Genomic DNA, 25,739 nt, shown 5'->3' with positions numbered 1-25,739 from the left:
ATCTGCTTCAAGAATCCCTCCAATTAAAAGGGCAGGAAACTCCCCAGCAGCTATTTACCACGTCCCCCGCAGACCATGAAGTGAACATCTAATAACTGGCCGGGGGAGGAATAAACTCACTTTAGTTCATAGTTATGGTTTAACAGGTCCCTGTGTGTTTATTCATAGAGCCCTGGTTGGTTGGACTTGAGTTTAAATAGTTGACAGGAAGCAATACCTTCCTTCCTTATTATGATATCCCAAGCTCATCCAGAGCCAGAGGATGAACTACACTTTCCAGGTTGGTTTGCCGTCCCTATAAATAAACATAATGTCTGCATTCATAAAAGACCCACTGCCTCCAAATAAGTGGAGCTTAAATAATTGACGTCCTTTATAAACTCCCACTGTGGCGGAAGCAAGCCTCTTGGCCCTGGGGGCTCTTAGTGACCTCTGGGTGTCTTCAGCTCCTAGTGACCCAGAATGGACAAACAAGTCACCTGGCCACACCATGAAGGCCACAGGAAGCTGCAAGCTCACAAGTCCTCCTGCACTTGTGATTAACCTAAGGAAGACCACAGTACGTATTTTTAAAGCTCTGCTTTAGGAATTGCTTAGGAGAAATGGCCCTAAATGGCTTAAACTCAAGGATGGGAACTGCCTACTGAAATCAATAGGCCTTTTGTGTGGTAGGCAAGGGAGTGAGAGTGGCCAGGTCCTTGAGAGTGCTGTCCTGCTTCAGTGTTTGTGCAGGTGACAGGGAGCTTCTGGCCTCACTGTTCAGGGACAGCCACACTTCATGGGTGCTCCCCAGCAGGCCCTACCCAGGATTGGTGCTAGGGCTGTTGTGTCTACCTACATGGCATCTGCAAGCCCAGCCTGAGCGCAGCTGGCGATGGGGTATTCTAATCCCAAGGCCAACATTCCATTCCACCATCCTGGCCTGTGCTCTTGGGTTTGTTTCCAGATACAAGTGAGGATTCAGAGAATGTCCCGGACTGCTGAAATCTGTTTGATCTATTGCTTCCTACCCCAGGCAAAATAGCCCCTAGCCTTCACCATGATTAAATGACAGTGCCACAAGAGGAAGAGGCATGACTCACTGCACCCACAAGCTGTGCTGGCTACAAAGGAACCTTTCCATTCAGCTCAAAGCACACTGTTCAGGGACTGGCTTATTGTAGCTGTATCCATGGTGTTGGCTTCAAAGGTAAGTTATTTCCTTGATGTTGTTTGGTTTTTACTTGGTTGTTGTTCAATACATGACATTGCTTGCTCTGCCTTATTTGGGCGTCACGGGAAATGCTGGAACCTATTTGTGGGGATAAACACAAAAATAAACACTTGCAGAAGGGGGCATTTGAGGACACCTGAGACTGTTTAACTTGTGCCTGTGACTAAAGGGAAGTGGGTTCTAACCTGGCTGCCTTTGATGTGTGGTGGAAGGAGCCCAGGGCAGCGGGGCCAGTCACGCAAGGACATCGCTCAAGGCCCAGGCCACCCTCCCTAATTGAGCCCAGCAGACGGCGAAGCTGGGAAAGGCACCCAGAGTCCAGCTCCGCTGCTGGCATGGGCCTGGGCAGGCAGCTGAGCGGCCCACCGGGAGGGGACAGTGGCTGATTGTCTGGCTGAAAACAAGCCTGGGGGATTGTGTGTCGTGGGGAAGGGATCGGTGTCTCATCTTCATCCACAGTGACCCGGGGCACCTGGAGCCCTGTCAGAGCCCTGCTCCCAGGTTTCCGGCTGAATGGCCCAACAATGTTTACAGCCCTTGCCCCCGGGGGGTGGGTGCCTTCAAGGCCCAGGCACCTGAAAGCAGAGAGGACTCACCCTTGTGTTATTATTTCCCAGGCTGCGGGGCCATGCTTGTTCCAGGCAGGCTGTGGACAGGTATGCACCAGCAGACACTCAACACCGATCAAGGGGGTGGCAGGAGACACAGGCACACCTGGGCCATTCCCCTCACAGGTACGAAGCCGCTTCCCTGGGGGAGGCTTTTTGTATCTGCTGACAGCGATCATGATAAGATAAAACCCAAGGATGCCTGGGTTTCTTGTCAAAGAAAATGAAGCTTATTCCAGGGCACCAGCACCTCCCCTACAGGTCTGAAGCAGTCCAGCTCTAAAGGCTAGGAACCTTTTGTTTGCTGAGAATATTCTGGAATTTTTCAGCAGTCATTACAGCCCAGATGTAATGTCTGAAATGCATGAACAAAGCCTAAAGCGCTCAGCCTCGCAGAGAACAGTTATGTCCTCTGTATATACCCAGGAGTCTTGGTTTGGGGGCATCATCTGAGGATTCCAGCAACATTCACAGCCCACCCCACGCCACCTCAGCCCCCTAGGGACCACAGTTAATGCTGCCAAATTAACTCTGAATCCTAACAGATGCTTAGGTTTTATAGCTGTTGTTCCTGGACACTGCGCAGCCACTGGCTCTTTTTTATTTTGCTCCACGGGTCCCAGGTTTTCGTCTGCAGAAGGATTTGTTTCTCTAGTTCTCAGTTCACTCCGCGCTGTGTGCGCCCCTCCAGGCTGTGCCTCTCTCCTTGGCCCACCTGGCCTGTCCCAGCTCCCAGATGGATGGATGGGAGCCCCCCGGGGATCCCATCCACTGCAAAGCCCAGAGCCTCCTTGTGCTTCCCGCCTGGTTCCTGTCTCACTGCCCTGCCTTCCTTCCCTTCTCCAGCTTCAGATCCCATCACTGAAAAGGTCACTCTGATTTTGACCCTTGGGGTGCATCCTAGGACTTAGTTTTGCTTTTGCTCACTCCCTGGCTTCACTCTGTGGCTGTACTGGGTCACAGACCTTCTGGTGTCCTCCCACTAACAACCCCGCTCCGTTTGGTCCTGGCCCCCAGAACACCTGCCCAGTGTGGCTGGTTCTCCTTTTGGGCATGAAGGCGGGGTGCGGCTCAGTCCCTGTTCACTGTGTATTTGTCTGGTTTTAGCACACGGAGTCAACAAGCAGAGGCACAAGCAGGGCTAGTTAAGACCTTAGATCTTCCACGGAGTCGCACTTTGCAGGTCTCACCTCAGGTACCAAACCGACGGAAGGCACCTGCCCTCCCTGGGTGCACCTCCAGGTAAGCAGAGATGCACTGCACACACTGCCATCTGCATTCACTCTGGTGCACGTTTCATGGACCACACGGTGACTTTTCTGTTGGCAGCATTTTTGGCTTATTTTCCAGCCAATGACTCCCCGGTGTCCTCATCCAGCGGCAGCTGCTGATAAGCTGCCCCAGTTTAACCTTCACAGACACGAAGGCCGTGGAGGTGGCCCTTGGTTTTCTCCGCTCTGCTGAAAACAGCAACGAAACCCAAAACAACACCACTCGGCTTTTTTGGTTCCTGTTTCCCTACCCTCCTATGGAGTCTCTGATTTCTACCCATCCGTCTTACCCTGCAGATGGTCACAGCACACAAGGGAAATTTACATGGAACAGTGGTGAGCAAAAAGACAGAAATGCTCTCCTTTTTCTGGGTCAGGTATACATACTCACCCACCCTTTCTGACATCCCTCCGCCTCTCCTCCTCTGCTTTGGAGTCCAAAGTTCTTCAGGAACTACTTACCCCAAAGACCACCCTTATGCACTTTCCCAGGGACTTTTTTGCGTTACAGCCTCTCCTCATTAAAAATAACAACAGAAAAAAAATAAAAATAAAAAACAAAAAATGATCTTGCTCCCACGTCTCCTTCCGGATCCAATCCCTCTGTCCCTTCTCTGCCAGCATTCATCTGGAATTTGTCTTTTTGTGTCTGGACTCTTTTCCCCCAGGCATTGTGATGCTGTGTCTATCAAACTCTACATTCTGACCAATGTCCTAGCCTATTGAGTGGTTATTGTATTCCGTTGCTCTGTTTCTGTACCAGTACTGCACTATTTTAATGACTCTGGCTTTGCAAAATGGCCTAATGCCTGGTAGAGAGAGGTTGTTTTTGATGACGGTGTTTAAAATTGATTTAGTTGTTCAAATTCCTTCATTCCTTCATATAAATTTTAGAATCGGTTTCCAGAGATGAATCAAAGAATCTTAATTGCATTTGCACTTAATGTATTAATTTGGAAGTAAAGTAACTAGATCTCTACAATGTTGAATTTTTGTATGCATAGACAGTAAAATATCTATTTCTTTATTTTAATCTTTTATATCTTTCAGTGTTTTCTAATAATCTCCATAAAGTTTGCACGTTCTTATTAGGTGTATTTTATATGTGTTATGCATTATGTCTTGCAGTCGTGACATTTTAAATGTTACATTGCTAGTTTCATATTGAATATTTAATGAAGAATTATTAGTTTTTATAACTTTATTTTGTATTCATATACCCTTCCTCACTGTCTTACAAATTCTATCATTTTATCCATTGAGTTGCTTGTCTTTTTTTATATAGATGATCATAAATTACTTACAATTTTGTCTACCTTTCTAATTATTATTCTTGTCTTGTTGCATTGTTTAGAAACTCTAGTACTCTATTCAGTAGTAGTGGTGATAATGGTAATTTTCCCATATTAAATATGTTGTTTTACTATTACATGAGTTGTCTGCAGTAGATTTTTGATAAGTGTCAATTATTTTTTTCATGACATTTCCTTCTATGGTTATGATGTGCATGTTTTCTTGTGAATGGGCTTTAAATTTTATTGAGCGCTTTTCCTGTATCTTTTGAAAGGTACATATGTTTTTTATTCTTTAATATATTAATGAGATGAAGTATACATACATCATACCTAATGAAAGAGCCATCTTTCCATTTCTGGTATAACCCTAACTTAGTCATGATAAATTATTATTTTAGGACACTACTAGATTAGAATCCCTAATATTTCCAGTAGGATTTTTACATTTATATTTCTAAGAGACTTCTAAGTGACCTGTATTTTTCTTTCTTATAGGGACCATTACGTTTATTTTAATACAGATTATATTTACACAAAAAATAAATTAAAAGCTTATTTATTTTTATCTGCAAGATATATATTAGTATTTTATCTTACTTAATTCTTATTATCTGTAAGAACTTATAAAAATAGGAATTATTTGTTCTTTGGCAATTTGATAAAAATATACCCAAAAAATCTGAGTAAGGTTGTAGATTGCCACCTGATTTTCTTGATTGCAATTGGTTTACTCACATTTTTCATTACTTGTCAGTTTTTGTGGCTTATATTCTATATATTCTTTGGTTTTTAAAAAGTGTATGAAATAGTTGCTCATAATATCTTCTTTGATTTAAAACATTTTTCTGTATCTATAGTTATTTCCCTTTCTAATTGCCAGATTTGGGGTTTTGTATCTTCTTTTTCAATGGATTCATTCTGTCAAAGGATTTGTTTAAAATCTTAATAGTTTTTTCAAAGAACCTTGGTTTTGTGAATTATCTCTAGTACCTACTCTCCCCCAATCCATGTATTTCATTAACTTTTGCCCCTTTTCTTTATTCTAAGCCTAAATTTTTCAATCTTTCTTGTTTTCTGCCAAAAATATTAAAACTATATGTCTCCCTAGAAGTATTGTTTTAGATATATTCCATAGTTTTTGATAAGTGGTAGTTTTATGTTTATTTGATTGAAAAATGATAATTTCATTATGATCTCCTTTGAATCCACAAATTATTGAAAAGTAAGGTTTTTAGTTTTCAAACATGGAATGTTTTCAGCGAATTTTTTCTTTGTTGATTCCTAATTTTATTGTATCATGAAGAGAGAATGCAGTCTGCATGATGTTGGTTATTTGGAATTTGTTGAGACTTTCTTTGTGGCCAAATATGTGATCAATTTTCGTAACAGTTCTGTGTGCTTTTTGTTTTTCAGATACAAAGTTCATATCAAGTTTGTAATTAAATTATTCCATCGTTTACATCCCTCCTTGTTTTTTGCCTGGTTGGTGTCTTCGTTTATGAGAAAGTTGCTAACATCTACTATAATATGGATTTATTTTCTCGATGGGTGTATTGTTTATTTTATCAGTATAAAATGTACTTCTTTGCCCCTTTTAATACTTTTGCTTTAAACTTTATTTGGTATGACATTAGTATTTCCATTATAGCATTTCTTTTGTTCATATTTGCCCATTTTGTTAGCTTGTTTGTCTTTCTATTATTAGGTTGTAGCAGTACTTTAAGTATACTGGGTACCAGTTTTTAATTTTGTCAGATATATGTTATGTGCATGTGTTATCTTACTCTGTGGCTTGTCTATTCGTTTTCCTGACTGGGCCTTTTGATCAGCAGAAGATTTAATTTTGATGAAGTCTAATTTATCAGTTTTAATTTTCTTTTGTTGTTATTGCTTTCTGTTTCAAGTGATTCTGCTGCCTCAGCCTCGTGAGTAGCTGGTACTACAGGCGTGTGCCACCACACCCGGCTAATTTTTTGTATTTTTAGTACAGACTTGGTTTCACCATGTTAGCCAGGATGGTCTCAATCTCCTGACCTCGTGATCTGCCTGCCTCAGCCTCCTAAAGTGCTGGGATTACAGGTGTGAGCCACTACACCCAGCCGTAGTATTCTTATTATATATTGCTGGATAGTATTTGCCAGTATTAGTAAGATTACAATTAATAGCACTTGCATTATTACTAAACTAATTAGTGATAGTTTGTCTGTTACCTTATATGCATATCCAATAGGCTATACAAGGATAAATATCAATAATATTAGCAAATATTAGCTAATTAGTATATTAGTAATAGTAATTAGTATTGCTTATTAGCAAATTACTAATTGGTAATAATAACTGCATTGCTGGTATAAACTATTTGGTAGTGAAGTAGTATCCTTTTGATATATTGCTGGATGGCATTTACTAGTATTTTGTTAATTTTTTTTGCACCTGCTTTTATGAAAGACCTTGAGCTGTAATTCTCTTCCTTCTTTCCTCCCTCCTTCCCTTTCTTTTCTTTTTGTCAGGCTATTTATTTGGTATTAGGGTTGTACTGGCATCATAAAAATGGGTTGGAATGTGTTTCATCCTCCTCTGTTTTCTGAATAAGTTTACATAAGATTGGTATTATTTCTTAAATGTTTAATAGAATTAATCAGTGAAACCATTTGGACCTGGAGTTTTCTTTATGGGAAGAATTTAATTTCTTTAATATAGGACTATTCCTAATTTTTGTTTCATCTTGTGTTACTTTTGGTTAGTGGTGTTTCTCAAAGAATTTGTCTATTTCATCTAAGTTGTTAAATTTTTTGGCATAATACTGTTCATTATATTTCTTCTTTTTTTCCCTGATATTGATCATTTGTGTTCTCTCTCTCATTAGTTTAGCTAAGCATTTATTAATTTTCTTAATCTTTTCAAAAAACCAACTTTGGGTTTTTAATTTTTTCTCTATTATTTTTCATTTTGTTGATTTCTGCCTGTATCTTTATTGTTTCTTTTATTCTACTCAACTCTGCTTTTTTCCCCCAACTTCTTAAGGTGAAATCATAGGTCATTGCTTTAAGATGTTTTTATTTTACAATGTAAGTTTCTAAGCTGTAATGTTTTTATCTAAATTTTGCTTTACCCAAATTCCTAATTTTAATACATAGGATTTTTTATTTTCTATCATTCAGTTTTAATATTTTTAAATTTTCATTGTGACTTTTTGTTTTTACTCATAGATTATTTAGAAGTGTGCTATTTGTTGCCAAATATTTGGGGGTTTCCTAGATATTTTATTCTTATAGATTTCTAAGTTAGTTCTGTAATGATCAGGGAACATAGTCTATGTGATTTAAATCCTTGTACATTTAGTTTATTTAATAATCTATCATATTGTCTCTATGTGAACTTAAGAATACAGACTCAGCAATTTTAGATATATTGTCCTAAAATATCAATTAGATTAGAGTGGCTGATAGCATTATTCAGTTCATCTATATCTTTACTGATTTTTTGGACTAGGTTTTATGATTTTTCCTGAGAGAGTGATGTTTAACATTTTAACTTTGTGGAATTGTCTAATTCTTTCTTTATTTCTGTCAATTTTAGCTTCATGTATTTTGAAGCTCTGTTATTAGCCATAGGTTTATCTATAATGTTTATAGATGAACCTAATAAATTGACCCTTTTATCACTGTGATTTACTCTTCTTCATCTCCAAAAAATCTATTTGTCTTATGGTCAATTTTGTCTGATATTAATATAGCCATTCCAGTCATCTTCTGCTTCATGGTAGCATGGTATAAATGTTTTCATCCATTTACTTTCAACCTATCCTGTGTCTTATTATATATAAGTCATACCTCTTATAGATAGCATGTAGTTGGGTTTTGCTCTTTTATCCATAATGATAATATCATTCTTCTAATTGTCATGTTTGTTCTATTCTGTGATGGTTAATATTAAGTGTCAACTTGATTTGATTGAAGGATGCAAAGTGTTGTTTCTGGGTGTGTCTGTAAGGGTGTTGCCAGAGGAGGTTAACATTTGAGTCAGTGGACTGGGAAAGAAACACTTACTGTCAATGTGGGTGGGCACCTTTCCATCAGCTGTCAGTGCGACTAGAAAAAGCAGGCAGAAGAAGGCGAAATAAACTGGCTTGTTGAGTTTTCAGGCTTTCATCTTGCTCCCATGCTGGATGCCTCCTGCCCTTGAACATCAGACTCCAAGTTCTTTTCCTCTTGGACTTATACCAGTTGTTTGCCAGGGGCTCTCAGGCCTTCAGCCACAGATTGAAGGTGGCACTGTTGGCTTCCCTACTTTTGAGGCTTTGGGACTCAGACTGAGCCACTACTGGCTCTCTTGCTCCTCAGCTTGCAGACAGCAAGTGGGACTTCATCTTGTGATCACGTGAGTCAATTTTCCTTAATAAACTACTTTTCATATATACATATATCCTATTAGTTCTGTCCCTCTGAAGATCCCTAATACAGATTTTGGCACCAGGAATGGGGTACTGCTATAAAGATCCCTGAAAATGTGGAAGTGACTTTGGAACTTGGTAATGGGCAGAGGTTGGAACAGTTTGGAGGACTCAGAAGAAGACAGGAAGATGTGGGAAAGTTTGGGACTGCCTAGAGACTTGTTGAATGGTTTTGACCAAAATGCTGATAGTGATATGGACAATGAATTCCAGGCTGAGGTGGTCTCAGATGGATATAAGGAACTTATTGGGAACTGGAGCAAAGGTCACTCTTGATATGCTTTAGCAAAGAGACTGGAGGCATTTTGTCCCTGCTGTAGAGATCTGTGGAAATTTGAACTTGAGAGAGATAATTTGGGGTATCTGGCAGAGGACATTTCTAAGCAGCAAAGCATTCAAGAGGTGACTTGGGCTTTTCCTGAAAGTGTGTAGTTATATGAGCTCATGAAGAGACGGTTTGAAATTGGAACTTATGTTTAAAGGGGAAGCAAAGAATAGAAGTTTAGAAAATTTGCAGCCTGACCATGTGATAGAAAAGAAAAACCCATTTTCAGGGGAGAAGTTCAAGTCAGCTGCAGAAATTTTCATGAATAATGAGGAACTGAATGTTAATTGCCAAGACAATCAGGAAAATGTCTCTAGGGCATTTCAGAGATCTTCAAGGCAGCCCCTCCCATCACAGGCCCAGAGGCCTAGGAGGGAAAAATGGTTTCACGGGCCAGGCCCAGGGCCCAACTGCTTTGTGCAATATAGGGACTTGGTGCCCTGTGTCCCAGCTGCTCAAGCTTCAGCTGTGGCTAACAGGGGCCACAGTACAGGTCAGGCCATTGCTTCAGAGCGTGCAAGCCCCAAGCCTTTGAGGCTTCCACATGGTGTTGGGCCTGCAGGTGCACAGAAGACAAGAGTTGAGCTTTGGGTGCCTCTGCCTACATTTCAGAAGATGTATGGAAACACCTGATTATCCAGGCAGAATTCTGCTGCAGGGGCAGAGCCCTTATGGAGAACCTCTACTAGGGCAACGCAGAGGGGAAATGTGGGGTTAGAGTCCCAACACAGAGCCCCACTGAGGCACTGCCTAGTGGAGCTGTGAGAAGAGGGCCACCGTCCTTCAAACCCCAGAATGGTAGATTCACTGACAGCTTGCACCATGCACCTGGAAAAGCCTTAGGCACTCAGTGCCAGTCAGTGAAACCAGCCACAGGGGATGTACTCTGCAGAGCCACAGGGGCAGAGCTGCCCAAGGTCTTGGGAGGCCACCCCTCACATCAGTGCATCCTGGATGTGAGACATGGAATCAAAGGAGATTATTTTGGAGCATTAAGATTTAATGAGTGCCCTGCTGGGTTTCAGGCTTGCATGAGGCATGTGGGCCCTTTGTTTTAGCCAATTTCTCCCATTTGGAATGGGAACAGTTACCCAATGCCTGTACCCCCATTGTAACTTGGAAGTAACTAGCTTGTTTTTGATTTTACAAGTTCATAGGCAGAAGGGACTTGCCTTGTCTCAGATGAGAATTTAGACTTGGACTTTTGGGTTAATGCTGGAATGAGAATGAGTTAAGATTTTGGGAAACCATTGGGAAGGCATTATTGGTTTTGAAATGTTAGAAGGACATGAGATTTGGGAGGGGCCAGGGGTGGAATAATGTGGTTTGGCTTTGTGTTCCCACCCAAATCTCATCTCAAATTGTAATTTCCGTGTGTCAAGGGAGGGACCTGGTGGGAGGTGACTTGATCATGGAGACAGTTTCCCTCATGCTGTTCTTGTGATAGTGAGGGAGTTTTCCCGAGATCTGATGGCTTAAAAGTGACATTTCTCCTGTACTCTCTCTCTGTCTCTTGCCACCTTGTGAAGAAGGTGCCTGCTTCCCCTTTGCCTTTCATCATGATTGCAAGTTTCCTGAGGCCTCCCTAGCCATGTGGAGCTGTGAGTTCATTTAACCTCTTTTGTTTATAAATTACCCAGTCTCTGGTAGTATCTTTATAGCAGTGTGAAGATGGGCTAATACATATTCACTTTTATTGTTATAGTTGAATTTGGGACTCCCATTTTATTGCTTTGTGTTTGTCCCTCTGTTTTTGTTCATCCTTTCTTACTTTTTTAAGTTATTATTTTAGTAATTTTCAGAATTTCAAATTTTTGATTTATCTGTTGGTTTTAACTATATCTTTGCATTTTTAGATGTTTGTCTTGGGGATAACACTACTAACCCTCCACAGGTTACTTCCTATTAATATTGTACCATTTACCTAAAGTGTAGAAACCTTCTGGCCATATAGGAACATTTTCCATTCCTCTGTTTTTTACGCTATAGTAATCATATGTGTTACCTCTACATATATTACCTCACAAGGCATTGCTCTATTTTTCCTTTGACAGTTTTATATATTTTTAAAAATTAAAAGAAAAATAGTATGTTATATTTACCCAGAAATATACTATTTCTTATGTTATTCTTCCCTTCCTAAAGATTCAATTTTCTGTCTAGTATCATTTCCTTTCAGCCTGAGGAAACTCTTTTTTTCTTATACTGAAGTTTGCTGGCTATAAATTCTCTTAATTTTCTTTTTACCTAAGCAAGTTTTTATTTCATCTTTAATCTTGAAAGATATTTTCACTGAATATAAACTTCTGAGTTAATGGATTTTTCTTTCAAAGCTTTTAAATAACTTCTGGTCTCCATTGTTTCTGATGAGAAGTCAGTGATAACTCAAGTGTTTTTTCACCTATACGTATTTTTTTTCTGGCTTCTTTTGAGATTCTTTCTATAAAAGACTTGTTTTCAGAAGTTTGACTCTGATGTGCCCTGGCTTGGTTTTCTTTGTATTTGTACTTCTTGGAGTTTACTGAGTTTCTTTAATCTTCAAAATTTAGAAATTTGGGGCTATTATTTCTTTTTTGCAGAAATTATTTGCATTTTAAAACTTGTGATAAAATATAGATAGCATAAAACTTGCCGTTTTTATATATACGATTTGGTATTTTTAAGAACTTTCACATTGTTGTGCAATCAATCTCCAGAACTCATTTCATTTTGCCAAACTAAAACTCTATACCCACCAAACAACTCTCTATTCCTTCCTCCCTTCGGGTCCTGGTAACCCCCATTCTATTTTCTGTCTCTATAAATCTGACTATTCTAGGTACCTTTTCTGACTAGCTTATTTCACTTAGCACAGTGTCCTCAAGGTGCATGCATGTCGTAGCATGTGTCCAGATTTCCTTCCTTTCTAAGGCTGAATAATATCTTGCTGTATGTATACACCACATTTTGTTTTGTGCTCATGCATTGATGGACACTTGTGCTGCTTCCATCTTTTGTCTATTGTGAATAACATGACTATGAAAATGGGTGTACAAATATCTGTTTGAGTCCCTGCTCTCAATTCTTTCGGGTATATGCCCAAACATGGAAGTGCTGAATCATATGGTAAATCTCTTTTCAATTTTTTTTTTTTTTTTTTTGAGACAGAGTTTCAATCTTGTTGCCCAGGCTGGAGTACAATGGCACAATCTTGGCTCACTGCAGCCTCCACCTCCTGGGTTCAAGCAATTCTTCTGCTTCAGCCTCCCAAGTAGCTAGGATTACAGGCGCCTGCCACCACGCCCAGCTAATTTTTTGTATTTTCAGTAGAGACAGGGTTTTGCCATGTTGGTCAAGCTGTTCTCAAACTCCTGACCTCAGGTGATCTGCCTGTCTTGGCCTCCCAAAGTGTTGGGATTACAGGTGTGATACACTGTGCCTGGTCTATTTTCAATTTTTTGAGGAACCACCATAGTCTTTTCCACAGCAGCAAAACCTGTTACACTCTTACAATAGCACACTAGTGTTCCAGTTTCATCATGTCCTTGTCAACTCTTGTTGTTTTTTAAAGTGGCATACTACTAGGTATGAAGTGGTATCTTATTGTGATTTTAATTTGTATTTTTTTCAATGATTAGTGATGCTGAGCATCTCTTCATGTGCTTGTTAGCCATTTGTATATTTTCTTTGGAGAAATGTCTATTCAATTCTTTACCTGTAACATTTTTTTAATTGAGGTTTTTTGTTTTTGTTTTTTTTGCTGTTGAGCTATTGGAATTCTTTATATATTCTGAATATTAACCTTTTATCATATATATAATTTGTAAATATTTTCTCTTATTCTGTAGGCCGCTTTTTCATTTTGTTGATTGTATTCTTTGATGTACAGATTTTTTATAATAAAATGTATCTATTTTTACTTTTGCCACCTGTGCTTTTAGTGCCATATCCAAGAAATCATTGCCAAGTCCAATGTCTTGAAGCTTTCCCCTTATATTATTATTATTATTATTTATTTATTTATTTATTTATTTATTTATTTGAGACAGAGTCTCGCTCTGTCGCCCAGGTTGGAGTGCAGTGGCGCCATCTCCACTCACTGCAAGCTCCGCCTCCCAGGTTCAGGCCATTCTCCTGGCCCAGCCTCCCGTGTAGCTGGGACTACAGGCGCCCGCCACTGCACCCAACTAATTTTTGTATTTTTAGTAGACACGGGGTTTCACCCTGTTAGCAAGGATGGTCTCGATCTCCTGACCTCGTGATCCGCCTGTCTCGGCCTCCCAAAGTGCTGGGATTACAGGCTTGAGCCATGGGGCCAGCCTACTATTATTTTTTTAGACCGAGTCTCTCTCTGTTGCCCAGGTTGGAGTGCGGTGGCATGATCTTGGCTCTCTGCAAGCTCCACCTCCCGGGTTCACGCCATTCTCCTGCCTCAGCCTCCCGAGTAACTGGGACTACAGGCGCCCGCCACCATGCCTGGCTAATTTTTTGTATTTTTAGTAGAGACAGGGTTTCACTGTGTTAGCCAGGATGGTCTCGTCTCCTGGCCTCGTGATCCACTCACCTCGGCCTCCCGAAATACTGGGATTACAGGTGTGAGCCCCTATGCCTGGCCTTCCCTTATTTTTTCTTCTACGAGTTTTAGAGTTTTAAATCTTACACTGAGGTCTTTAAGCCACTTTGAATTCGTTTTTGTATGTGGTGTTAGGTAAAGGTCCAACTTCATTTCTTCACATGTCTATTCAGTTTTCCCAATATCATTTGTCCTTTTGTCCTTTCCCCCATTGAATGGTCTTGGCACCCTTGTTAAGAGTCATTTGACCATATATGTGAAGGTTTATTTCTGGGCCTTATATTCTATTCCGTTTGTCTATATGTCTGTCTTTATGCCAGTACCACATTGTTTTGATCCCTGTAGTCTTCTAATAAGTTTTGAAATCAGGAAGTGTGAGAACTCTAACTTTGTTCATTGTTTTCAAGATTGCTTGGGCTATTTGGGGTCCCTTGAAGTTCCATATGAATTTTAGGATGGACTTTTCTATGTCTACCCCAAACACTACTGGGATTTTGATAGAGATTGCATTACATTTGTAGATATCTTTGGATAGTATTGGTATCTACATGATATCAATACTACCAAATATATTAATTAATGAACATAAATATCTTTTCATTTATTTATGTCTTCTTTAATTTCTGTCTGCAACATTTTATAGTTTTCAGAGTACAAGACTTTCATCTCCTAGAATAAGATTATTCCCAACTATTTTATTCTTCCTGATGCTACTGTAAATGGAATTGTTTTCTGAATTTTCTTTAGAGATTGTTTGTTAGTGCATAGAAATACAACTGATTTTTGTGTGCTGATTTTGCATCCTTGAACTTCGCTAAGTTCATTTATTGGCTGTAATTTTTCTGTGTGTTATCTTTTTAGAGTTTTCTATATAACAGATCATGTTGTTTGTAAGCAGGGATGATTTACTTCTCCCTTTCTAAATTTAGATATATTTTATTTTCTTTTCTTGCCTAATTGCTCTGGCTAGGACTTCCAGTGCTATGTTGAATAGAAGTGGTGAAAGTGGTCATTCTTGTCTTTTTCCTGATCTTAAAGGAAAAGCTTTTAGCTTTTCACCTTTGTGGTTGAGGTAGTTTCTTTCTATTTCTAGTTTTTGAGGGTTTTTTTTTTTAATCATGAAATGGTGTTGAATTTTGTCAAATGCTTTTTCTGCATCAATTGAGATGATCATGTGGGGAATTTTCCCTTTTATCTGTTAATGTGACTGATTGAGTTTTTGGTATACATTTACGGGGCACAAGTGCAATTTTGTTACATGCATAGATTGCATAGTGGTGAAGTCAGGGCATTTAGGGCATTCATCCCCTGAGTAATACACATTGTGCTCATCAAATAATTTCTTATCATCTACCCCCTTCCATGCCCTTATACTTCAGAGTCTCCGATGTCTATCATTCCACATTCTATACCCATGTGTACATATTATTTAACTTCCACTTATAAGTGAGAAGGTTTGACTTGTTTCACTTAAGACGGTGGCTTCCAGTTCAATCCATGTTGCTGCAAAAGACATGATTATATCCTTTTTATGGCTGAATAGTATTGCACTGTGCATATACAACACATTTTCTTTATCCGGTCCTTTGCTGATGGACACTTAGGTTGATTCCATATTTTTGCTATTGTGAATACTGCTGCGATAAACATAGGCATGCAGGTATCTTTTTGATATAAAGATTTATTCTCCTTTGGGTACATACTCAGTAGTGGAATTGCTGAATCAAATGGTAGTTAATTGCTTGTTGTATCCTAAACCATCTTCCATTCTAAGAATAAATATCACTTGGTCATTGTGTATAATTCTCTTAAAGTGCTGTCGAATTCTGTTTGCTAGTATTTTGTTTAGAATTTTTGCATCAATATTCATCTATAGTTGTTTGTTTGTTTATTTGTATTTGTAGTCTTTGTCTGGTTTTGGTATCAAAGTCATGATGATCTCATAGAATGAATTTGGAAGTATTTCCTCATCTTCAATTTTTGAAAGAGTGTGAGGAGGATTTGTGTCCTTTTTTTAAAAAAATGTTTGATAGAATTCATCAATGAAGCTATCTTGTCCTGGTCTTTTCCTTATTGGGATGTTTTTAATTACTGGTTCAATGTTCTTACTAGTAATAGGTCTGTTTGAATTTTCTGTTTCTTCATGACTCCTTCTTAGTAGGTTGTGTTTTTCTAGGAATTTATCCATTGCATCTAGGCTATCCAATTTGTTGGCATACAGTTACTTATAGTACTTTCTTGTAAGTATTTTTATTTCCGTAAAATCAGTTGTAATGCCCCACCTTTCATTTCTGCTTTTAGTTATTTGAGTCTTATCTCTTTTTTCGTTGGTTCATCTAGCTAGAGGCTTGTCAATTTTGTTAATCTTTACAAAGATCCAACTATTGGTTTTGCTGATTTTCCTTGGTGTTTTTCCAGTCTCTGTTTCATTTATCTCTGCTCTAATCTTTACTAATTCCTTTCCTCTGCTAGCTTTGGATTTACTTTGTTTTTATTTTCTAGGTCCTTAAGATAAAGCTAGGTGGTTGAGTTCAGATTTTTAAAAGTCTTTAGCTGTGCTGCTTTGAACCTGTTCCAAGCATACATCTGTCAGGGATCAGCAGGAGATTTGAGTGGAGTTAATATTCCAAATTTGGTCTCTCCGTCTATGACTCTTTTCTTTCTGAAACTCCAGCAGCTGCAGTTACTCCAATTCTGTGCAATGACTCTTCCGGCTAGGAAGCTGCAGATTCCTACCAGAGCAAGTGAGAAACTCACCCTGTGTTAGTGAGTCCTGCCAGGTTTCATCCCTCTCCAGAATCTTCTTGCTTTCGTCCACCCTCCATTGCCTCAGCCATTGTTTTCTTTTCCCAATGCCTCAGAGTTAGTATTTGCAGAAGGGACAGATCCATTAGGAGGTCACCTGACAATACTGGAAGCTTATTATTATGCTTATGAAGAGTAATTTTAAAAAGTTCCTTGAAACCACTCAGTAGACTTCTCATGAGAGTCGTTAGCCAGAACTGCACCCAGACCTTGTTTACATGGCCCCAGAGTGGAGACAGGATCACCCTGATTACTTCAGTGAATCAGGATTTATCTCTAGAGCTACAGGCAAAGGCACCCATCTCATGGGCACCCATCTGAACAGAATCAGAGCTAAGCCAACAAGATGGAAAAGGGGCATGACTGCAACAAGACAGCAACAAGTGTCTGCTACAATACTTACACATAATTTAACTTATTTCTCTAATAATAACTGAAGTTAATCAGCATGTGTATCTTCCCTTTGAAGAAAATAAAAATGTATCATACCTTGCATTTCTGTGATTGACATGAGGAAGGCATCATAAGTTTCGTAAACTGTCTTAAAAATTGGATTATTACTACCATCATCAATATAATCATGATAATTCTTTCTGTATGGAAAAAAATAGAGGGAGAATGGGTGTCAAAAGGGGATTCGGACAGAGGCAAGCTTTCCGTCCCACACTTCTTTTTAGAAACATTCCAAGCACCAACCATTTTCAAGCACCCATGAAACATTCATCAATACAGACCATATCCTGGGCCATAAAATGAGCCTCAACAAATCTGAAAGAATTGAATTCATACAGCATGTGTTCTCTGATCATATTGACATCAGTAAGAGAAAGGCAAAAGAAAAATCTCCAGACATAGAAACTGAACAACATGCTTCTAAAAAACTCATGGGTCAAAGAGGAAGCTTCAAAGGAAATTTGAAAAAAATACATAGAACTGATTGGAAACAAAAAGACAACATATCGAAATTTGTAGGATGCAGCTAAAACTAAGGGGGAAATTTATAGCACCAAAAGCTTTATTGAGGAAAGATCTCAAATCAATCACCTAAGTCCCTACTTCAAGAATTTTTTAAAATAGAAGAGCAAAATATGGAGAGAAGAGGGATATGGAGAAGAAAGAGAGAATATAAATGTATTTATTACTGCTGAACTGCACACTTAAAAATGGCAAAGATGGCAAATTTTCTATGCATTTTCTACCTTAATTTTGAAAAGAAAAAAAGAAGAGGAGCAAAAAACCCCAAAGCAAGCAGAAGGAAGAGAATCATAAAAGTAAGAGCAGAACTCAAAGAAACGGAAAAATAGAGAAGCAAGAAAGAATTGATAACCCCCCAATAAGACTAACAAAAAGAGAGAAGACACAAATTTTAAGTGTCAGGAATGAAATAAAGGACATCACTACAGAACCTGTGGCATAAAGAATACTATGAAAATTGTGTGCCAGATCAACCTTCTGCTCCACCTTATCCACTCAACAAGAAGACGACTGTGTCTTGAGCCAACATGAACAGCTGCTTCTGAATCCTGGGCAACCTAGACTGCATGTTCTTCTTCACCAAGGCAGCCTTACCCCAGCATCTCTCCATGTACAGGAAAACTAGCTGTTCTTTTGTTTGTTTTCTTTTTATTTTTTAATTGTTATTATTATTTTTTTGAGACCGAGTCTTGCTCTGTCACCAGACTGGAGTGCAGTGGTGCAATCTCGGCTCACTGCAACCTCTGCCTCCCAGGTTCAAGCAATTCCCTTGCCCCAGCCTCCCAAGTAGCTGGGATTACAGGCATGCACCACCATGCCCAGCTAATTTTTTGTATTTTAGTAGAGACGGAGTTTCACCATGTTGGCCAAGATGGTCTCGATCTCCTGACCTCATGATCTGTCCACCTCGGCCTCCCAAAGTGTTGGGATTACAGGTGTGAACCACCACACCTGGCCAACCATTTTGAAGTGTACAGTTGAGTGGCACTATGCACGTTCACACTGCTGTGCAACCATCACTACCATCTACCTCCAGAACTCTTTCCATCTTCCCAAACTGAAATTCTGTACCCAATAGACACTAACTCCACATTCCCTTTTCCCCCCAGCCCCTGGCAAACACCATTCTACATTCTGTCTCTATGAATTTGATGGCTCCAGGCACCCATCTTTTGAAGGTTGAATAATATTTTATTGTATATATATATATCACATTTTGCTTATCTATTCATTCATTGTTGGACATTTGGGTTGTTTCCATCTTTTTGTGAATAATGCTGCTATGAATATGAATGTAGAAAGTTCATTTTATAAGGGGACCCAGTAAAGTTTTAATTGGAATATGATATGCGAGGTAACATCTATGGTCATGAGGCAAAGGAAGTTGCTAAATGCCTGTGGCTTGAGCCGTATTAAGGGAGGGATGATTTAGGATGGGGGCCCATGTAAAAGGAACATGTCAGGGAGCTCTTGCTGTGAAAAGTACCTGCCTGACAGCAGATGCTGGATTTCATGCTCCTCTATCTACTGCTTCTGGACGACTTATGTGTGTGCTGTGCACCTCACTCAGCTGGCTGAGGTCTCCCCATCCAGATCTTCCAGCACTTGGGTGCAGTTACCTGCACTCTGCAGATGAGGAAATGAAAGCACTAAGATATTAGTAGTCCTGTTCCTGTCACCAGCTGACTGGCCCCAAAGGTTGTCTTCCAAGGCATGGAAGGATGGTCAGGAAATCGTGGCGTTCCTCTGTCAGAAGCACCCTGGTCCCTCAGGATCTTGATCTTCCTCCACATCCAGGGTGGCTGGATGCAGGGAGGAGGCGCAGAGAAAGCAGCACATGGTGTGAAGTTCAAGGATACAGTGTGATGTGGCTCCAAGCCACCCGGTGACGTGAGGCAAGGGTATCCCATCCCTGTCTTGCCTCTCAGTTTCTTCATCTGTAGAACATGGATGGCACCTCTTCCCTCATGGAGATGTTGAGGAAATCACAACCCATACAGTGTGGCAAGTCATCCACCCACAGTAGTTAGATGATGAGAGGGCAGCAGTCTCAGGCCACTTTGTAGATCCTACACTATTCTTGTGGCCTTTCCTGCTGGAGCCTGAGATGTGTAGACTTGCCCCTCTTGGCAAGGAGCGAGGGTGCTGGGAGGTGAGGGGTCATGCCCTCCCGGCACAGAGGGAGGCTGACAGTACCAGCTCCTGTGAGGAGGACAGGAGGGCAGACACTGAGGGCAGGTGTTCCTGACCCAACCAAAACCCCGCTGGCTGGGTAAGAACTGGAGGTAACAGAACCACAACATGGTGAGTGGCAGGGTAGGGGGTGGGTGGTGGACAGAGAGTGGGGAGAGGTGTTGGGAAAGACACAAGTTCTGGAATCAGCCCGTCTGATTCCGTTCCATTCACAAGGGCTGGTCCCCTGCTATTCTGGGCATGGACAGGCCACAGTACAGGCCAATTGCAAAGATTCCCTTGGCTGAGTTCTGCGGCCCTCCTGTTATAGGGCCTGGTGCATAGCAGCCATTTGCCAAGTGGAGGCTGTATTTCTTCCAGAAAACTGCCTTTCCTAAATTCCTTTCTGCCTCTGTCAGTTGGGAGGATGGCTCCCTCTCTAACTCCCCTTCCCCTATGGTGAGCTCCTCCAAGCATGTATAGTAGGTGCTCAATGCTTGCTGGCAGAATCAATGAATGGGTAGGGCATCATAGCCAAGAGAGTGGAGGTGAGCAGGAAGAGAAGAGTTCAGATTTCAAGGGGAAGCTGCGAGTAAACCCCTGTGCTGTCCTGGGAGACACATTCACAGGCATTTCATTCTGGAACTCTACCCGAGGCATCCAGGAGCCTGCCTGGTGGCCTCTGCCTCAATATTGCTGCATCTGCCTACAGTCTTCTAGGTCCTGTGCATCTGCTAAGGGATGCTAACTTGACTGTTCACAGAGCGGAGAAAGGCACGATCACCCAGAAAGCCCGCACAGTAAGGACAGAGCCACAATGTAAGCACTGGCTCAGCCTGTTGCTTCTGAGTCCCCATCGTGTGCAGCACCCCACTCTCTGTGTGGCAGAGAGGAAGCGCAGGGATGAATCCCATGGCCATCACCTCCCTCCAGGAGTTCATGCTCCAGATGCAAGGCTTGGGAAGAGACACTGCAGAATCAGGCTTTGCAGTGAGCTGCTGTTTCCCTTGCTATAAATGGTTTCTCTGGGTGATGACTGAATGGCAATTGTCTTCAGGGTTGTTCTGTTCAGTTGTGTAGTTGTGTTGAGCCAAATGTGCCCAGCTAGGAGGCAAATTGGACCCGAAATCCAGCCCATGCCACTTTTGCCATGCCATGCCAGGGGCTGGTGCTGCCCAGAGGGGCGCCTTCTGTAATTCACACAAAGGCCCAGCATGTGGGCAGTGCTGAGCTTGCTTCCTTCTGGTGCATCCGATGCCGGTGAGCAAGAAGGCAAGGTGCAGTGTGCAGCCCCTTGGTGGGATCCCGAACTGCTGCAGGGGAAGCAGCAGGAGCAGAGAGATGAGTGGCCCAACCACCTGCGCAGAGCCCCTTCCCTCCCCATTCCCTCTCATCCCAGCCCTGGGGCACGCTTGGAGGTTGGCAGAGCCTTGCACGAACTGACTCTGGAGATTCTCAGAAGGAAAAGCAGGAGAGGGAGTTTCCAGAGATTGGCAGGGAACCGCCAGGGGAGATCCCTGTGATTGAAGCCTCCTTAGCAACATTGGAATCTCCTCTGATCACAGGATGCCAAAAGGGTGCAAGGCAAGAGAGGCAAAAGGTAAAGTAACAAAGGCCTCTCCCGGCTTCTTGCTGCCTGCCCCAGGCACATACCACATCTCCTGTATCAAAGCCAGGGTCTGGGTGTCTCTGGTCCACTTTACACAGGAATCAACTGAGGCTCACTGGGCGAGGCTGCTTGACCCCCACCACTCCACTAGTCAGTGGCAGGGCCATGCTTTAGACCCCGGACTGCCTGGCTCCCCACAGCAGCTGCCGCCTCTGCATGGACACCACCCCAGCCTGGCGCTGGGTGCAGTCGTGTGGGGGAAGCTGGAGCCTGGGCACGTTGGGCTCTTGCATGGTTCCCGGAGCAGCTGACCTCATCCCATCTGGGTGTGTGGGGAAGGCAACAGGTGTGGTGCTGGGAGGGACCCGAGCCTGTGTTCAACATGTCTGGAGAAATCAGTGACAACAGAAACGGCACACAATTTCCATATGGAGAGCAAAGTCACAGAGGGGTTTCTCCTGGAAAGTCAGGTGGATGGCATCGATTGCTCAAGGAGGATTTAGCAATAAGACGGAGGGAAGCCTACAGGCTGGCATCAGGAGCACGCTCGACCAGCACTAGAAGCGCACCCAGGCGGCAGGAGCCACAGCCGCCTCCAGGTGTCCGTGATGCCCCTTCAGTGGGCGCCGCAGCTCTGGCTGCACATTAGGGGAAGTTACAAAGCGAGCGCATGGGCTTGGACGCCATTCCCTGGTTCTGCCTTAATTGCTCTGGGGAGACCCAAGCAGGGGCATGTTTTTGAGTTTCAGGACTCTACTGTGTAGCTATGACGGAGAATCTTTCTCTGTGGGCTCATGACGCCCACCCAGGTCTGCTCCCCACCCCGTCACATGAAGCCTTCTTCCTCAGGGATGGCAGCAGGCCGACCAGGGGCCATGTGAGCTCGAGCAGGCCGATCCTCACCTGGGTCTAGAGAGGCCATCTGGCCAGGTGACCTGTGAGGCTCCTCCCTGGGGCAAAACCTTTGTTAAGGGTGGGCTGGAGAGGACGAGAAGGAATGTGGGACCCACTCACTTCCCAGCCCTGAAGGACTGGAGGCTGGTGTCTCAGCCAGCTCAGGTTGCCATAGCAAAATACCACAGAATGGGAGGCTTAAGCAACAGCTTAATTTTTCTCACAGCTCTGGAAGCTGGAAGCCCAAAATCAAGGCATCAGCAGGGTTGGTTTCTCTGAGACCATCCTGGGCTTGCAGACAGCCACCCTCTCTCCATGTCCACATGTGATCCTTCCTCTGTGCCTGTCTGTGTCCTAATTTCTTTTTCTTGTAAGGACACCAGTCAGATCATGTTAGGGCCTCTAACGACCCCATTTAAACCTAACTGCCTCTTTAAAGGCCCTGTCTCCAAATACAGTCAGATTCTGAGGAATTGGGGGTTCAGGGCCTCAGTGCATGAATTTGGGAGAAACACAATTCAGCCCCTAACAGCTGTGCTGGAGGCCTGATTAGACAGCCCTGCCTAACCTAACATCAGCACAGAACACACACCTGCATGCTCACACTCACACACACACAATCACACATTCACACACACTCTCACACACACATTCACACTCATACGTACGTTGACACACACTCACACACTTACCCACTCACACACTCTCTCACACACACACTATCTCTCATACACATTCACACACACATTCACACACACACCCACTCACACACTCACACACTCTCTCACACACATTCACACCCACACATATATTGACACACACACACTCCCACACACATTCACACACGCATTGACACACACTCACCCACCCACTCACCCACTCACACACACACTCCCCCACACACATTCACCCTCACATGCATTGACACACACCCACTCACCCACTCACACACACACTCTCCCCCACACACATTCACCCTCACATGCATTGACACACACCCACCCACTCACCCACTCACACACACTCACACTCTCCCACACACACATTTACCCTCACACGCATTGACACACACTCACCCACTCACCCACTCACACACACTCACACACTCTCCCACACACACATTCACCCTCACAAGCATTGACACACACTCACCCACCCACTCACCCACACACTCACACACTCTCCCACATATTCACCCTCACACGCAGTGACACACACCCACCCACTCACACACACTCTCCCCCCACACACATTCACCCTCACATGCATTGACACACACCCACTCACCCACTCACACACTCACACTCCCCCACACACATTCACCCTCACACGCATTGACACACATTCACCCACCCACTCACCCACTTGCACACTCACACTCTCCCACACACACATTCACCCTCACACGCATTGACACACATTCACCCACTCACCCACTCACACTCCCACACAATTTACCCTCACACGCATTGACACACTCACCCACCCACTCACCCACTCACACACACTCACACACTCTCCCACACACACATTCACCCTCACACGCATTGACACACACCCACCCACCCACTCACACATTCTCCCACACATTCACCCTACACGTGTTGACACACCCACCCACTCACACTCTCCCACACACACATTCACCCTCACACGCATTGACACACACCCACCCACCCACACACACTCTCCCACACACACATTCACCCTCATATGCATTGACACACACACTCACACACTCACACTGTCCCACACACACATTCACCCTCACACGCATTGACACACACTCACACACTCACCCACTCACATACACACATACACTCTCACACACACATTCACACTCACACACATTCACACACACAGTCACACACACAGTCACACACACTCACACCCTTACACACACTCACACACATTCACACACACACACACTCAGGTTGACACTGGCCTGAGCTGAAAGTCAGTAGTGCCCATGAGCAGCCCTGGGACCTGGGGCAACTCACTTAAGCACCAGAGTTGAGTTGGGCCTCTTTCTGCCCCTGGGATCACTGGGCATGTCCTCGTCAGCGTCTGATTTCTTTTGCTCAGCGTGTTTGGGGGATCCTTCTATTTCATTGCCTGGTCTTCGCTCATTTCCTATTGCAGTTCCGTGCATGGCCCATTACATGAACACAATCATTGCTTTCTCTCTTCTGTTATTGATGGACTTGGGGTTGCTTCTGATCTTTGGCTCTTAGGAAGGTTGCTCCATAAATATCCTGTCTCCAGGTGCACCTGTGCACAGTGCCTGTCAGAAATGTACCTGGGGGTGGAACTGGGTTTCTTCACTTTGGTAGGTGCTGCAGACGCTGCCCCTGCATGGCCGGGAAGTTTCTCTTCTCACCAGCAGTGAGAGAGCCCCCTGTGCTCCAGCCCTCCCCAGAGCTTGGGATCACCAGACCTGAGAGCCACGTGTCCTCGTCCATGTGTAGTTGACCAAATGTGAGGATACTCTGCCCATGGTTAGCGCCAGCTTCTTTTTCTCCCCCCATCTGGCTCCCCGCTGCTCCCTGTGTGCTCACCCCACCTGCCCCGGTGTCTGGCTGGCCTCCTCTTCCTGCTGAGCCAGTGCCTCTAAGGAGTTGCCAGCAGTGGAGATGCGCCAGGCCTCCTCCAGTTCTCCGGGGCACGGGCTTTCTGCACTGACCATCCTGGGTCTCATCGAGCTCTGCACCCTGCACCCTCAGCAGCTGGCCTCACAGAATCTGCCCCTCTGCTGCAGCCGGCCCTGGCCTCCTGCCTGCCTTTTTCTGATCCTGTCGTCTTTTGCCTCCTTGGCCTCCCTCCTGGCCTTGCTGCTGTCTCCCTTCCTCAGCTTGTCTTCTGGGGAATTTCCAACCTTCCAGAACTCCCTGTGCCCATATGGAGCCCTGATCTGGGCAACACCACCCCTTTGCAAAACTCACCTCTGTCCACACCTCCCTGGGGCTTGCAGGCACCATCCACAGAACAGCAGGACTCACCCTCTCAGTGATCCACTGCAGGGTAGCCCAGGTTCGAGACAGCGCAGAACTGGGAGCCTGAGCCATGGCGTGGGCTATGCAACCTGGGCCAGGCATCAAATGTCTCTAAGCTCTCCTGTTCTCATCCATAAAAGAAAATAATTATAAGGATTCAGTGAGAGAATATCCATGGCAGTGTTTGGGGGTGATGTGCTACATGGCTCAGAAGTCACTTTGAACATCACTGTCCCTTTCTGTAATGTAGCTTTCTGTCTGAAGCGTCTAGCTAGTATATAAGGAGAACCTGGTGCACACAGGCTGTTATTTCACCTTATCTTGTTGTGGAGTGCTTTTAACTGCCCCCCAGGAGGTAGGCACCATGCTCCTCTCTGCTTTACAGAAGAGGAAATCGAGGCCTAGGAAGGGGGCTGGCCTTGGCTGAGATGTCATCCCTGATGACAGGCAAAGCTGGGAATCTCATCTCTGTGGCCAGACTCCCAGCACCATCATGCACGGCTTTCTGGAGCAAAGGCAGAATGATGGGGAGATCACAGGCTCCGAGGCAGGAGTGTGAAAGCATCAGAATATG

General features: G+C 43.3%; 1 pseudogene; it reads left to right on the top strand.

Moving 5' to 3' along the window:
• The first annotated feature begins 1,841 nt into the window (after window positions 1–1,841).
• LOC112628335 lies at window positions 1,842–25,182 on the top strand (annotated as a pseudogene).
• The last annotated feature ends 557 nt before the right edge of the window (window positions 25,183–25,739 follow it).

The sequence above is a fragment of the Theropithecus gelada genome, chromosome 7b (assembly GCF_003255815.1).
Source record: "Theropithecus gelada isolate Dixy chromosome 7b, Tgel_1.0, whole genome shotgun sequence".
NCBI lineage: Eukaryota > Metazoa > Chordata > Mammalia > Primates > Cercopithecidae > Theropithecus > Theropithecus gelada.
This window is presented reverse-complemented; position numbering and strand designations above follow the sequence as displayed.